Source organism: Dunckerocampus dactyliophorus, chromosome 1, assembly GCF_027744805.1.
Source record: "Dunckerocampus dactyliophorus isolate RoL2022-P2 chromosome 1, RoL_Ddac_1.1, whole genome shotgun sequence".
NCBI classification, from domain to species: domain Eukaryota; kingdom Metazoa; phylum Chordata; class Actinopteri; order Syngnathiformes; family Syngnathidae; genus Dunckerocampus; species Dunckerocampus dactyliophorus.
The window spans coordinates 2,591,995-2,608,195 of NC_072819.1; positions in this window are offsets into that span (position 1 = coordinate 2,591,995).

The following is a 16,201-nucleotide window of genomic DNA, read 5'->3' on the forward strand; positions in this document are numbered from 1 at the left end:
GCACATGAACCCACAGTATTTACCTCCGCCAAGGAGGTTATGTTTTTGCCGGCGTTTGTTTGTCTGTTTGTGTTCAAAATAACTAGAAAAGTTCAGAATGGATTTGGATACAATTTTTAACAATTGTCGGAAATGGGATATGGAAGAACTGATTAAATTTTGGGAGTGATCCAAAATTCTAATTCTCCCCAGAATTCACCCTTTTCCTTAAATCTAATTATTCTTACCTGCTGCTACTACCACATTTCTCAACCGATTCAAGCCATTCCGACATCAAACTGTTCAACACATTCAGTGGACCGATATTTATAGTGGGAAAAAAAATCATAGTTTTCCATAAAACTGCTATTACCTACTACTACTTCCACATTTCTCAACGATTCACCTCGTTCCAACATCAAAGCATTCAACTAATTAAAGACATTCATGCCATTTTCCACATACCGAGAATTCCCGCTTTTCTTGACATTCCCATTTTTCGGAATGCAAAATGCATTTGATCTAACTACTATTATTCTACTACTACTATTCCCTATAGTTCTAACTACTTCCACATTTCTCGACCGATTTAGACCGTTCCAAAGTCAAAATTCTCAACTCATACGGGACTTTTAGCCTTCCCAGTACAATGCATTATCATGCTAGGTGTTAGCATGCTCACGTTAGCATTGCTAGCATGCTAATGTTAGCATAGTAGCATTTTCATAGGTAGACACTTATATAAACACCACTATTATGCTAAGTGTTAGCATGCTAATGTTAGCATGTTAGCGTTGCTAGCAATATTAGCAATTTATATACTGTATGCAGATAAAATTAATGTAGGACTAATATTTATGGTGTAAATCACAATAAGGGGGGAACTATGGCGCTTGGCGGAGGTCTGCGCTCTCCCAATGCTTTTCTAGTCTGTTTGTTTATTTGTGTTCAACATAACTTTTCGGCATGTGTGCACATAACTCCACAAAAAATGGACAGAGCACTTGGAAAAAAAAATACAGGTTTCCAACAGGTTCTACAAAATATCAAAGACTGATCCAAATAATTCCGGATACAGTACTATGATCCAGAATATGAAAAAAAGAGAACCTTTGGAATTTTCATGATAGGAAGACACCGAATGAAGCTGTAAACATGCAACAAACACTATTATATACTGTATAGCCAAGACACTGTGGAAGCTGGATTTGTTGGTTCTGCTGATTTGTTGGTGAAACTTTTTTTGTTAAATCTTAACAAATTCATGGTCCGTTAGCTTGCCATAACGTCATAATCTCCTTCTCATTTTAAAGCTGCATAACATGAAACCACTGGATATTTGTTCAGCTCACAATTCAAATTTTCTCACCTGCAAATAGCGTGAGCGGCTGATACGTCAGCGCCCAACGCCTTCATTAGTGCGTGTGTTTCTGTGGGAAGTGGCCTGGATTTGGAGTCGGTGCTAATACTGTCTTTTCCATCAATGGGAAGCAGAGATAAGCAGCGGTGTGTTATCTGAAATCGATTACACAGGATTAAGGGGAGACCCCGAGGCTTTCACCCTTCTCTGTTTGTTAGGCGCACAATAACCCGAGCGTCGCGTTAGCTCCCCGGGGACAGGAAGTGAGGCAATACCTCCAGGCTAAAGGGAACATAAAGTACAGACATTTCTTGTTGTGCAGCCTCCACCTGACCTCGTTGCGCGTCTAATAATATTCACACCTTGCAATTTTGGGAGTTGACACGCCACTTTGGGCTCCTGAAAGGATCATTTGATATCATTTTGTGACGCCTCTGAGATGTTAAGAGAATTATGGGAATGCAATCTCAGCAAGGAAGGGACTGCCCCTTAGCTAGGACGTGACGCTAAGACAAACTAATTAAAAGCCGCGTATCATTCAGAAACATGACTCTACTCTCCAAAACGCCCCTCGGACCATTCAGTGCGTGTCTGGAAAGTGACGCTTCCGCAGGTTTTTGAAGTAAGTGTGCACCCGCGGGCCACGGCGAATGGAGCTGCATTTGAACAGAGGTATGCGTGTGTGTGTGTGTGTGTGTGTGTGTATGTGTGTGTGTGTGTGTGTGTGTCTGTGTATGCAGAAGAAGGCAGCTCAAAGGTGGAAAACAACATTTTCGTGTTGGGGATGTGCACTGAAACCCGGTATCGTAATGGCATCATAAACGCTGGAGGTGCAACGGTACAGGTCCCCCCACGGTGCGGCCCATACCTTGGTATTTGGGCTATGGGTTCGATTCGGTTTTGGTACATTTTTGTGCGTCTTGAGTCAAAAAACTGTTTGAGTGACAAGAATTAAAGTGAAATAGGCTGTTCATCAGCTGATCAAATGTTTAAGACCATAGCTCAAAAAAACCCAAACCGCCCCTAAAATGAAAATAAAATGCTCAAAAAAGGACAAGGATTAATGGGAAATAGGAAATGGGCATGCTTGATGCCAGTGTTTCCAGGAGGCTAGTGGGAATGTTGCTCCAGGTGATGAAGATGTCTTTACGGAGGGCACCCACAGTCTGGAACTGATGTTTGTTTTTGCAAACTTCCCTTGCCATCCATCCCCAAGTCTTCCTCGTTGGATTTAGATCAGAGCTTCTTCCTGTTGAAAACGTCAGTCATTACCACACAGGCGAGGGCCTTCAGTCATGAAGGATGCCCCCTGCCACATCTCCACATAGCCAACCACCGTTTGACGCCCCTGCACAACTTGAAGCTCCATTGTCCCATTGAAGGAAAATGCCGTGTGGAAAACATCTCAGGTAGGATGCTATCAGGACTGTCAAGGTTCCTGTCAAGGTTCCATTTTTTTCTCATCAGAGAAGAGAAATTTCTTCCACCTTTCAATGTCCCATGTTTTGTGTTCTCATGCAAATTCCAAACAGGCACTGTTGCTGCCTTAAAGGAGACATTTTTTCCTCTTAAAACCCTTCTCTCGCAGATGCCGTATGATGTTTATTGGACTGCACTCGGCACCAGCAACAACCTTGATTTGGGCTGCGGATGGTCCCGTGTCTTGACGGCCAACCAATCGGATCCTCCGGCTCAGGGCCGTTGACATTGCTTTGGGTCTACCACTTGACTTTTGTGTTCCATAACCCTCATAACCCACCTTTTAAGAAGTTGCAAATGACTGTCTTGCTGGGTGCAGCCTCAGCAGGAATGGCACGCCGCAGGAGGCCTTGCTATGCACCTCTCAAGAGAGAAAGGTTGTTTGCCTTTGCCATCAAGAGATCATGACAGTGTGACTACCGGACAGAAAATGACATTGAAATCTACATTTTTGCCAAGATTCGAGCTTGTAAAGACTGTAGTCTTAACCCGCTTTAAGCCCCTATAGTGCAAAATGCTAATTCTTGCAATTTTTTAACTAGTCTCAACATTTTGATCAGGAGTGTTTCATTAGAAAGAACAAAGAAGAAGCTGAGGGTTGAGAATGGCCCCTGGGCCGCACTTTATGCACCCCTGCTTTACACTATTTTAATTCAGGAAGGTGCAAGTGTAACAGTAAGAGTTTGAACCGTGTGGTGACAATTTTATTTTTAGTTCCTCACCCGAAGCGCAGCGGTAATAGTTGCAGCATGCAGGACAGGTCTCATCTCTACTGAACAATGGCGGCAAGCTGCTTTCATCTTAGCCCCTCATCTTTGTCCGTTTAGGGACATGAAGTGTTCAAAAACAGGTGCATCGCACCTCAATGTCGGGGCCAGGGAGGTGGGGTGGGGGAGGGGTGGGGGAGGGGTGGTATCTGCCGGGTCCGAGTCACCTCCACGTATCACCAACACAGACATGCTTGGGACCGCTTGGCTGTTGTGGCCTATATGATACAGTGGTGTGCAAAAATGTTTGCCCCCTTACTTATTGTTATTATTTTTTTGCGGCATACTTAGATGTATCAGATTATCAAACTAATTTAAATATTAGTCAATGACAACACAAAATGCAGTTTTTAAATGAAACATTTTACTATTAAGGGAGAAAAAAATCCAAACCCACATGGCCTTGTGTGAAAAAGTGATGGCCCGCCTGGTAATGCAGAATTTAATTCAGATTCATTGAGATCTATCAGCGTGGAAAAGGTTATAAAGCATTTCTAAAGCTTTGGGACTCCAGCCAACCACAATGAGAGCCATTATCCACAAATGGTGAAAACATGGAACAGTGGTGAACCTTCCCAGGAGTGGCCGGCCAACCAAAATTACGCCAAGAGCGCAACGACGACGCATCCAAGAGGTCACAAAAGACCCCACAACAACATCCAAAGAACTGCAGGCCTCACTTGCCTCAGTTAAGGTCAGTGTTCATGACTCCACCATAAGAAAGACACTGGGCAAAAACGGCCTGCATGGCAGAGTTCCAAGATCAAAACCACTGCTGAACAAAAACAACATTAAGGCGTGTCTCAATTTTGCCAGAAAAAATCTTGATGATCCCCAAGACCTTTGGGAAAATACTCTTTGGTCTGACGAGACAAAAGTTGAACTTTTTGGAAGGTGTGTGTCCCATTACATCTGACGTAAAAGTAACGCCGGATTTCAGAAAAAGGTCATTATACCAACAGTAAAACATGGTGGTGGTAGTGTGATGGTCTTCAGGACGTGGAAGACTTGCTGTGATGAATGGAAGCATGAATTGTGCTAAAGGAGAATGTCCGTCCATCTGTTGGTGACCTCAAGCTGAAAGCAACTTGGGTTCTGCAGCAGGACAATGATCCAAAACACACCAGCAAGTCCACCTCTGAATGGATGAAGACTTTGGAGTGGTCTAGTCCAAGTCCTGACCTGAATCCTATTGAGATGCTGTGGCATGACCTTAAAAAGGAAAAGCCTCCAATGTGGCTGAATGACAACAATTGTGTAAAATTCCTCCCCAGCGCTGGAAGAGACTCATTGCAAGTTATCACAAACGCTTGATTGCAGTTGTTGCTGCTAAGGGGGGCCAACCACTTATTAGCTTTAGGGGGCCATCACTTTTTCACACAGGGACATGTAGCTTTGGATGTTTTTCCTCCCTTAATAAAAAGTTTCATTTAAAAAGTGTATTTTGTGTTCAGTTGTGTTGTCATTGACTAATATTTACATTTGCTCAGTGACAAACATGCAAAAAATAAGAAATCAGGAAGGGGGCAAACACTTTTTCACTCTGCTGCATAGTCTGTCGCTCTGTATACTCGTGGTTATCGTTTGGTAACAGTTGCTTAACAACTGCTCTTGATGCATGCTGTAAATGATAACCTCCGCCTTGCAGAATAGAAGAAAAGAACAAAAGGAAAATTGCAGTGTAGAGCAGTGTGTAAGCAAACAGGCTGAAGCATGAATACTCAGTGTGAGCGCAGGTCAGCGGAGGCCAGGAAAATAAGAGGAAATCAAGCCATAGCCCGGCATCGAGTTGTGTACATAGCGAGAACAGTCTAAAAAACGAGGTACAATTGGACGAAAATGCCTTGGAAAAGGTACAAATAGATATCTTGGAGTCCATGTTGCGCTTCAATGATGTGGTTCTGACTACCTGAGTGCGTTGAGACTACTAGTCATTAAGGACAGTTCATTAGTTTTGTCGCCAGTCGCTCTTCACAAGAGGGCCTGGAAGCGGGACTGGGCAGTCGCCAGATCTCGCGACAGTCGCCAAATTGGCAACAATGAGTGAGACGAGTGTGTCGCGCCAACTTCCTGTCAGTTCCTCCCTTGTATTCTACAGTATGTATGATGTAAAGCTATAATTACTGTCTCTGTAAAGTCATTTTTGTTAATATTGTTGATTAATAGGATTTATGTTATTTGCTATGGGAAAAATTCCTTTGGTTTTTGTGTGTTTCGGTTTCGTCAGGATGAATTAGTAACAAAAAGTGAGGCACCACTGAAGAGGGCTGAGACGCTGCAGTGTGTGGATTGGTTGACAAACTTTGGGGATGAAATCATCCTATGATGTCACACGAAGTGTTTCAGAGTTTGAATAAAAATGTCAGCTTTACCCCTTCAATGGGTAATATTCGATAACATTCATTTAGCGGCCACCTCAGCTCTTTTCTTTTCTTCGACCATTTTCAACAATCCGTCTCCAGCCTCTCACTCCAATCAGCGGATCAGCAGGTCTGCACGCCAACCCAAACAACTTTCCCAGCATAGAGTAAGTGCCACCTTGCCCTTAAATCAGGGACTGAGTTGCAGAGGCACACCGCCCCATTTAGAGGCGAGCACAAAAACTGGGTTGAGAGATTCCTAGCGATGTCCTTGCCACTTGACGCCAAGGCCACAGCCAACAGGGGAGCGACTCGGTGTGGGATGATCAGTGCGGCGCTGCGTCTACATAGCACAGGCCCATCGACGGATGGTGAGCAAGGTCAAGGAGGGGGTAGGTTTCCCACCATCAGTGGACCCAGCGTGAGCTCGGATAATCACCAACCCACCACGGGCGCCAAACCTCCCACTCGGCAGCATCATCAAGTGCAATCAGGAGCAGGGCGGCCAAACAGGGGGGGAAATGCAGTTTCTCTATGGAAGTAAGAATCTACAAGACCAGTTTTAGTATTCCTCTAAAAATACACAATTTCCACGTGTGTTGTTAGACCGGTTTCCTGATGAATGCGCATAATGAGGCTTTTGTTTTGACAGTTAGTCAGTTACCAGTGCAGTGTCTTTTTAAAAGAACATCAATGCACCAACAGGATTAAAAACAATATATACAGAGCTCTCCATAAATATTGGCACCCCTGGTTAAGATGTCTTCTTTAGCTTCCAATCTTTTTTGTTTTCTAAAAAATATACGACGACAATGGAAAAAAAGAGGAAAATCCCAAATTTTATTCAAGTGCATTTTAAGTGCATTTAAAAAAATCACACATTAAGAAATAATTATTTTACATTAAATCATGTGAGCCACAATTATTAACACCCCTGATGTTAATCCTTTGTGAAACCCCCTTTTGCCAACAAAATGGTACCTGGTTTTCTCCTATAATCTTTTACAAGATGGGAGAATACAGAAAGAGGGATCTTCGACCATTCCTCTTTGCACAGTCTCTCTAAATCATCCAGCGACCTGCGTCCTCTCCTCTTCAGCTCACGTCACAGGTTTTCAATGGGGTTGAGGTCTGGGGACAGAGATGGCCATGGCAGGAGCTTGATTCTGTGTCTTGATTTCTGTGTAGATTTGGCCACATGTTCAGGGTCATTATCTTGCTGAAAGACCCAATGACGACCCATCTTCAGCTTTGGGCAGAGGCCGCCAGATGTTGCTTTAAAATGTCCTGGTATTTCAAAGCGTTCACGACGCCATGCACCTTAACAAGGTTCCCAGGGCCTTTGGAAGAGAAGCAGGTGTACTGCATCACCGATCCTCCCCCATACTTCACAGTGGGCATGAGGTGCTTTTCCGCATACTCCTCTTTTCAATTACACCAGACCCACTTAGAGTGTTTGTTGCCAAAAAGCTCCATCTTGGTCTCATCTGACCAAAGCGCACGGTCCCACTTGAAGCTTAGTGAAATGCACACATTTACGTTTATGATTGGGAGTGAGAAAAGGTTTTTTCCGTGCACGCCTCCCAAACAGCTTCTTGGCATGTACTGTAGATCGCGCCTGATGGTTGTTTTGGAGACTTTGTGACCCCGAGATGTCACCATTTGTTGCAATTCTTGAACAGGGAGCTTTGGAGCATTTTTGAGTTCTCTCACCATCCTCCTCACTGAGCGTGGTGGCAAAATAAACATGCGTCCTCGTCCAGGCTTGTTTAGCACTGCTCCAGTGGTTTTAAACTTGTTAATGATTCCTCCGACAGTAGATATGGGCAGGTGCAGGTGAGGGGCTATTTTCTTTGTAGCCATTGCCTGACTTGGGACGGTTGACGCACATCTGGTGTGTTCCTTTTTCTTTCCCATTTTGAAGATTGGGTAAGAGAAATGGCTTCTGTGTCACGTCATACTTACACCCCAAAGAAACAGGAAGTGATGAATTACTAATTAAATGTTCCTCCATACGCTGATCAACTTTGTAAACTACTGTAGAAATGACAGAAATACTTCAATTACATTTATTCCCTAGGAATTGTTAGGGGTGCCAATAATTGTGGGATAGGTCATTTTATGAAAAATAATTATTTCTTAGTTTAGATTTTGTTTTATTTTCTTAAAACTCACTTGAGATGAAGGTTCCGTTTTTCTCCAGTATGGACCTATAATTTTTAGAAAAAACAATCCAATTATTAAAAGCTAAAGAACAAGTCTTAACCAGGGGTGCCAATAATTATGGAGGGCGCTGTATATATATATATATCCAGTTCACCAATCAGCAACACAATGATGTCTTTAACGGCCTTACAGAGCAAACTAAAGCGAGGACTTTCCATTCTTGAGGTCGCTTCAAATCACTTTCATTCACCAGAAGATGACAGTCATTGTCTCATCCTTGAAAGGGGAAATAATTTGTGTTACACCAGGTTGCGAGGACGTGTTGGCTTTTATTTTGAACAAACTCACATGGAGCGAGCGACAAGACAAAAAATGCAAAGCAACATAAAAGCTCGGAGGGCTGCTAAGCCTAAACACAAAAGTCACAATGGAAGGTGGAAACAGGAGGGGAATAATTCTCGGAAACAAGAAAATGCTAATGAACATGGACCGAACACACAGTTGCAACAGTCCAAAGAGGAAATAATGTCCGGCGTAGAACAAACTTTCACCATATCAAGGAAAATGACACTAAATCGGCAACTGGTTGAAAACAACGCTGGGCTAAATAGAACCCTAACTACAAATCATGAAGAGGTGCGTAATGTGAGTGTGAATGGTTGTTTGTCTGTATGCGACCAGTCCAGGGTGTACCCCGCCTCTCCCCCAAAGTCAGCTAGGATAGGCTCCAGCATACCCACGACCCTAGTGAGGACAAGCGGCATAGAAAATGGATGGAAACAATTGCGTTCCCCAGCTCCCCCTAACAAAAGTAAAGGTACTGCATCCAGTGGCAAAGAGGAAACAGATGTGACAAAATAAAAGCACTGAACAGGAAATACAGGCGAAAGACAGGATGTGTTTTTTTATTCACAGTGTGTGTGTTCTGTAAGTGGAATGCCATTTTGTGAATACAGTCAAACCTCAGTTTTCAAAAGCGCCAGTTTTCATATGATTTGATTTTTGATCAAGTTTTTCACCATAATTTTACCCCGGTTTTCGTACACTGTCTGAGTTATTGTTCAATATCGCATGAACAAAAAAGTCCGTTTGAACTGTATCATTCTGTTTTATCACTCCATTCCCATTGTCGCTAAAATTTTGCCTCGATTTCATATACCCCAGTTTTCATGTGATTCAGTTTTTGTCAAAAGGTTTTGCCAAAATTTTGCCTGGCTTTTCGTACGCTACAGTTTTGTATGTGGCTGCTTTGGAGCGGGGCGGACCCACGGAGTAAGACCAGAATATGCAGAACAATACGCGCTTTCACTTTGAAGTGCTCGAGTACTAGAAAACTCTCCAACGATGACGCCAGACAAAGTTGCTAGATTTGTCGCTGGTTGCTTTTGAGAAAATATGTCGCCAGATTTAGCAAGAAAGTTGGCAACACCGGTGCTGTGTGTGTTCACACCCACCCCTCCGCTGCTCAGTGTGGACACAGAGACGATGCCACACATCTTCGCCATAGGTCAAAAGACAAGTAAAAAACGAATCCGCTCCCAACTGGCTCGCAACGACGGGAGCCGACTCCTGTCATTCATAAGAGCCGATTGGTTTGCGCCCGACACATCACTGTAATATGTTATGTATACCTAAGTAAAACGTATGTATGTTCAAATAAAATGAAACCATTACCATTACCATAAATAACCCGTGGCCAAAGAAAGTTGCAAGTGGCAGCAATTTCATAAAGAAGGTGGGAAACTCTTTTGAATTAAAAAAACAACTAATCACTAAAACTATAGTTAATCTATATATAATGCACTTTTTGGTAATATTTTTGGTTGTCTGGAATGGATGAATGACCAAGACCGAGGAATCACAGTATGTCTCTCACATGTACTGTGTGTGCTTACATTTGCCTATTTGGTATGCAAAATAGGACATCCCAGACTTGCATCTGCAGCATCTGAAGTGCCTTAGCAGGCTCGCTTGGCTCGTTACGATTCCCTCCACGTTCTTCCATTCGCAGCCTCTCGCTGATCAATAGGAGTCTTTGAGGAAAGCAGGGATCCTGTTGTGGCTCGGCCAACGTGCGGCCAAAGTTGGCGCAGCGAAACCGTGACAGATTCGTCGCAGCCCGCTTCTCCCAAGAGTCGGACCGACGTTGCGGGGGTGAAAAACCCAAACCAAACGTTCCCTGCCGGGAGTGTAATGTGCTTGGGTGTACCTGTGGCTGGGGAGGAAGAGCGCGACTGCAGCTTTAGAATCCACTGACGATGACTCGCAGAGGATATTCAGCAAGGTCAACAAATACTTGCGTAATGGGAACGCTGATCTGCGAGGTGGCGCTCATAGACTTGAACTGAGGCCTTAATAGATGTAATTACACACTCAATTTGACGTTCTGAGCCAAACATCCCTTGACGAGTCAAGCGTTCCCAGATACAGTGGTCCATTGTGGGATGGATACGCTACTTGGAATGTTAAACAGCCAGCGGAGCTGCTTGGATGCCCGTTTGTGAGGTGGAACTGTTTTAAAGTACTATTTGCATTTGCATTTACAACCAGTGTGGATTTCCAGCAGTGTGGGGTCAAGTATTTGCACCCCCTCACTCATGTCCAAGATTGAGCCTTTTTTTAACTCTTCAAGCCATGCTTATGTTCAGCTTCGTGGAAGTTCGCCAAACAGTATGAGTCAAGGGGTGTAACGTGCCAGATTTGTCCATCACGCTGTCCATTTACATCAGGGGTGTCCAGACCTTTTCCATCCATATTCTTCATCTTTTTGCTTATTAAACACTCAAAAATCAACCCGAAGTAGTTGCAGGCATGCTAATCAATTAAATAGCGTCAATTAAAAACGACTACATCTCACCTTTGTGTTATTTGGGTGAGGATGATAGCGTCTTATCTGATAACAACAAAGGCATCATTAGGTTTTAAGGATAGTGAAGGCTTGGCCCCCAGGTAGGCTGGAATTGTCAGTTATTTAGAAACAAAGCTCTGTCCAGTATTACTGTGAGAACCAAAAATAGTTGGTAAAATGACAACGGAATACTGAATGAATGACTCATATTTGGCATTATATCGTATTTGTTATTTTTTTTTTGTGAATAAGGGAAAGGTAGGAGAGGCGGAAGCAATGCTGTCAAGCCACCCGTGAAAAACTAATTCTTTTTTTCCACTTTTGAAATTTAGTGCCCATGCACCAAAATTGAGCGCCCAAGGTGATTAAACCCTCGAAGCCAGGGGTGTCCGTGTGCAGCCTGCGTGTGGCCTGCGGTTCACTTTTTTATTGGCCTGCACACATTGTGGACATCAAATTAAACCAAAAAAAACAGCAACAATGGGAAAAATAGAGAAAAAAAGGCATGAGATAATGATTGCAATCTCAGGAGGCATTGCATGTGAATGCGTGAGCCGGATGGGGGGCGAAAAAAACAAAAATGAGCAGGAAAGTGTCCAAAGTTGCTGTTGGAACGGTTGGAATCTGTTGAGAAATGTGGAAGTAGTTGCTGAATGCCTTGGATCTAATTAGATCAAGGCAGTCAGCATTCTGGAAAAATAGAAATGTTGGAGAAAGTGGGAATTGCTGTGATGTGGATAATCGCACAAATGTCCTGAATTATTGAATGATTGTTGGAATCTGTTGAGATACAGTATGTTGAAGTAGTTGCTGTATTCCTTTGATCTAATTACTGCAGATCAAAGGCACTCCGGAAAAATGGGAAAAGTGGTAATTTTTGTGCTTTGGATAATAGCACGAAAGTCCTGTCTCAGTTGAATGAGTTGATGTCAGAATGGGGTGAATCGGCTGAGAAATGTAGAAGTAGCAGCATTCCTTAAGAGGTCATTAGTTTTCTGGAAAAGTGGGAATTTGGGGAAATTTTTGAATTTTTCAAATGTGACAAATAGGTAGCTGTAATGTCTGGATTGTGCTGAATGATCTGCTGTTGTAATTGTTAGAATTGGTTGAAAAATGTTGACATAGTTAGAGTAATTAAGATCAAAGGAAATTACAATAATTAAGATCTTAGGAAAAGTGGGAATGTCAGCAAAAGTTGGAATTTTGGGATGTGGAAAATTGTTACGTTGAAACCCTGGATGTGTGGAATGTTTTCATGATGGAATGGTTTGAATCGTTGGAGAAACGTGTCTCTGGTGGAAGTTTGAAAAATGGCCCATTTGTTTTCAAAGGGAATAATTTTTTAAAAAGTCTGAATAGATGGCACGCTATTCCCGAATGAGCTGAACGATTTCATGCCTGAATGGTTTGAATTGGTTGAAAAATGAAGGGAGGGTTAGGAGACAAAAAACGGCAGAATAATAACTATAAATTGATGAAAAACGGTGGAGAATTTACGAAAACCGAAGCAAATTTTTCCCATAAGAAGTAATGCAACCCATTTCAGTTCCTTGATATCTTCTTTCTTTGCCAGAATTGTTGATCCGGCCTCCCCTTACATTCTGCTGAGATGGGATCCTGTAGTGTTTCTCACATTCTTTGTTAAACTGCTGGCGCTCACAACTTTCTTTGGCCCCATGGTGGGTTATTTAGCTGTCGCACGCAATAAGAAATGCAATGACAGTGAGTGGCCAACCTGTTTGGGCACTCAATTCCGTGGAATGATACAGTACAGGGCAAACGGACTAGTTGACATCAAAAAATTAATCATACAAAAAGTGAGGTGCTCAGAAACCGGTGTTTGAGTGTTTGGACACCCCTGCTCTGAGCACTTCCTGCTGCATGGGGGGGTAAATATAACACATGACAGTTGGTGGCTGGTGTCAGGTCGTGCATGTCTTCCCCCTCTAAGGTGTTAGAATGCGTGTTGACATGTGCCCGATGCCGCTCATGAGAGACAAAAACTGTCAGTCCACATCTGTGCTTCAGAAGACCCGAAGAGGGACAACAGACTAAAGGTCAGTCCACATGGTGTTGCTGCATGAGTCATACCATGTGCCGGCCTCAACTCCTCAAAGAAAAACGCAATTGCGCTTTACTCCCTCCCATTTTCAATCACTCACTGCAGTGTTTCCTGGTTGATCTTCATGGTTACGACAACAACGGGCGTTAAAGCGGTGGCAGTTCCACCCGACAACGTGCGTTTTCTTCCATCTTTCACTCCAATGTTGGTCTTCTTCAGGCTCTGAAGCGACGGTACGCTTAACCGTCTGGACGGCCGCCCCTGCGGTGAGGCAACAACTCTGACTCCACGGGGGCAGTGCAGTGCAGGCGAATTGGAATCGTGCGCCGCCTTCCAATCATATCATCAGGCTCTCCAGATGGGAAGTTTGTTAGCGTGTGACTCAGCCTACCAATGGCATGTTTGGAGTGTGCATGCAAGCAGCTTGGGAGCGATGCGAGAAGTTTTCCTTCTTCAAACACGGAAGGTTTGAATCCAAGTTACTTTGCACCTCTGCAAAGGCTTGGGAATCATTTCTTTCTTGTATGTTATGTCTTTTCTCAACATGTAGCAGGCATGAGTATTTCTGATTTCCCCCAAACACACACACACACACACACACACAAAAACCCCTGCCCCCATCCGCCTGTTGTTTAGAGACCTTCCTGCAGTTCTAGCTGATGCTAGTCTCATCAGAATTTTGCCCAGTTTTAATGAGGTGCCTGTTTATTAAGTCCATTCAGGGAGGCTGTGTGAGCGCTTAGCATTTGCTCTCCAATTAGGGAAGCTAAACAGTCCCTGTTGCTCAGAATCGACCATTAAGGGCAAGAAGAGACGAGCGCGTGCACTGACTGTTGGGGAGTGTTTCGCAGAGAGGAAGCAAAGGAAGAAGGTTACAGTTTTATTTTTTTGTTTTTGGGGGGAAAAAAAGTCTGCATCCTCAGCCAACCGTTGGATTCCATGACAAAATAAGGTCAATAATGCCACCTAGTGGTGGATATAAAGTAGTTTGTTGGTGCAGCACAGTGGGCCAGTGGTTATAGTGTCGACCCACAACATGAGGGGTTCAGGCTTGAAAGTTTTGTTGCACCTAATATTGATATTGATGATGCTAAATTCTCAGTTATATTTTTTGTTTATTTGTATTTCATACCTGGGCCTTCACCTCTTCACGCCTCCACTATCATGACACAGTTAAACAAATCATCAAAAATATACAAAAACACAAAACAGTAACGCTTGTTTAGCGCGGTTAATTAGTTCTAGACCTGACTGTGATAAGTGAATTTCCACAAAGTAAGATTCTCTATTTATAGATGGGATGCTTTTGTAGTTAGAGCATAGAAAACCTATTTACGACCTTCTGAATACAGTTTTTAACATTATTAGAGCCCTCTATACATGAAATAATACCCCTATAGTCACCTCTACACTCTTATTACCCAATGTACGGTGGTGTAATAGTGTTGCAGACATGCAAAAAAATAAGAAATCACAAAAGGGAAAACACTTTCAAGAAGAGAAAATAAGACATAAATAAAACTAAAAATGTGTTCCGCTGCGGACAGGAAGTGACGTCGAGGGTTCAGAGTTGAGTTTTCGCTTGGCGCGGTTTAACAACAGTAGCTCGTGTTAGAGATTATTGTGCCTCTTGTGAGATCGTTCAAACCTGCAATAAAAGCCTGGTGTTCCAGCAATCAAGTCTGGTGCTTGTGTGCCTCACCGAACATTACAGTAACATTACTGACACCTAGTGACCAGAGTAGAATACTACACATCATCATAACGTCTTTGAATGTGTCTCCTGAATGCCTTATACTTGTATTTGTATTTCAGTTCATTCGGCCATTTTTATGCTTGAAAATGCTTAATTTAGGCAAAACATATGTAGATTTTGCCTAAATATGCATTTTTTACTACTAATAAGGCATATTCAACCACAAAAAAATTGACATTTTTGAAAAACAAAGTGAAGCTGTGAAATTCGAAGCGCAAAGTGGCGAGGGACTTCTGTATATAAACGCGCTTATTTGTTCATATAACGCACACAGAATGACAAAAACTCTTGTGTGCCAAAACACGATGGACTAAGCACTGCGCTGTTCCCATGCCGAGGCATTCAAGCGCACTGGTAACTTTGTGTTAGGGAAAGGCTTTCAGACGTCAACCCATCAGAGGATGGAAAAATGCTGGCGTTACTGTAAAGAAACAGCCCCATCGCTGATGGTGTTTAAGTGCCGTGGGCCAGCACTCCTGATTCTGAAGGCTCTGGGCTACACATTGAAGCTGAAATCTGATTGGACAAAAGAAAATGCACAAACACGTACTGGAAGCAGTGCAGCCAAGAGACCGTTGGGAATAAAGTATAAAGTATTTCATATAAAAATACTCATCTTTTTAGGTCTTTTCTTGGGATTCTTGAGCATTGTAACACCCCAATCTGCCGTCCAAATACCCCCAAGCCCCCCTCTTTAAGACAGTTGACCAGTAAGGCGACTGCGTGTATTTTTAGCACAGTAACAGATGGGGATATGGCAGACTGTCAGAGACCAGAATCTCAGCTGTCAGACCGGGATGGAGACAGTCCACTTGAGAGGTGGCGGGGTGGCTTTGCGGGGGGAGGAGATGTGTGGTGCCACCTTTCTTCAAATTCTGCCTTTGGTTCCAGCTCAATAACTGTCCAAATGATATAGCCATATATAGTTTCAGGAAGAGGCAGGAGAGGGGCAAAAACATTTGTGAGTGTCCTGGGAAGACCGGGTTACGGGTATTTGTGCATAAGACCGAGCTTAACTGTTACAGTAGATTTACTCCTAACTTCCAAGTACACACAGGAAGCAACGAGTAGCCTCTTTGTGACTTTGAGGCTTGTTTTTTCCCTTAATTGCAAAGGGAGTCGGTGAATGCGCTGCAGGCTACAGCTTGGAGGTCAAATGGTCAGTCTTGTCTTTTTGAGTCTGATGAGGCTCCTTTGGCAGCATGTCTGCTGCCCATGCTAATATCAAGGATGGGGCACTTGAGGGTGAAGGAGTGATGTTATTTTCTGGGACTGCAACAATCAGTACAATGCTTCATTAATCAGGCGCACAAAATACAGCAAGATGTGGCCTGAAAGCCTGCAAAAAAGCTGATTAATATTTCAGCGTGATAGTTTTCCCACTGTCCCAGTAGGACACTCAGCCCAGTAATGGATCTTTCAGT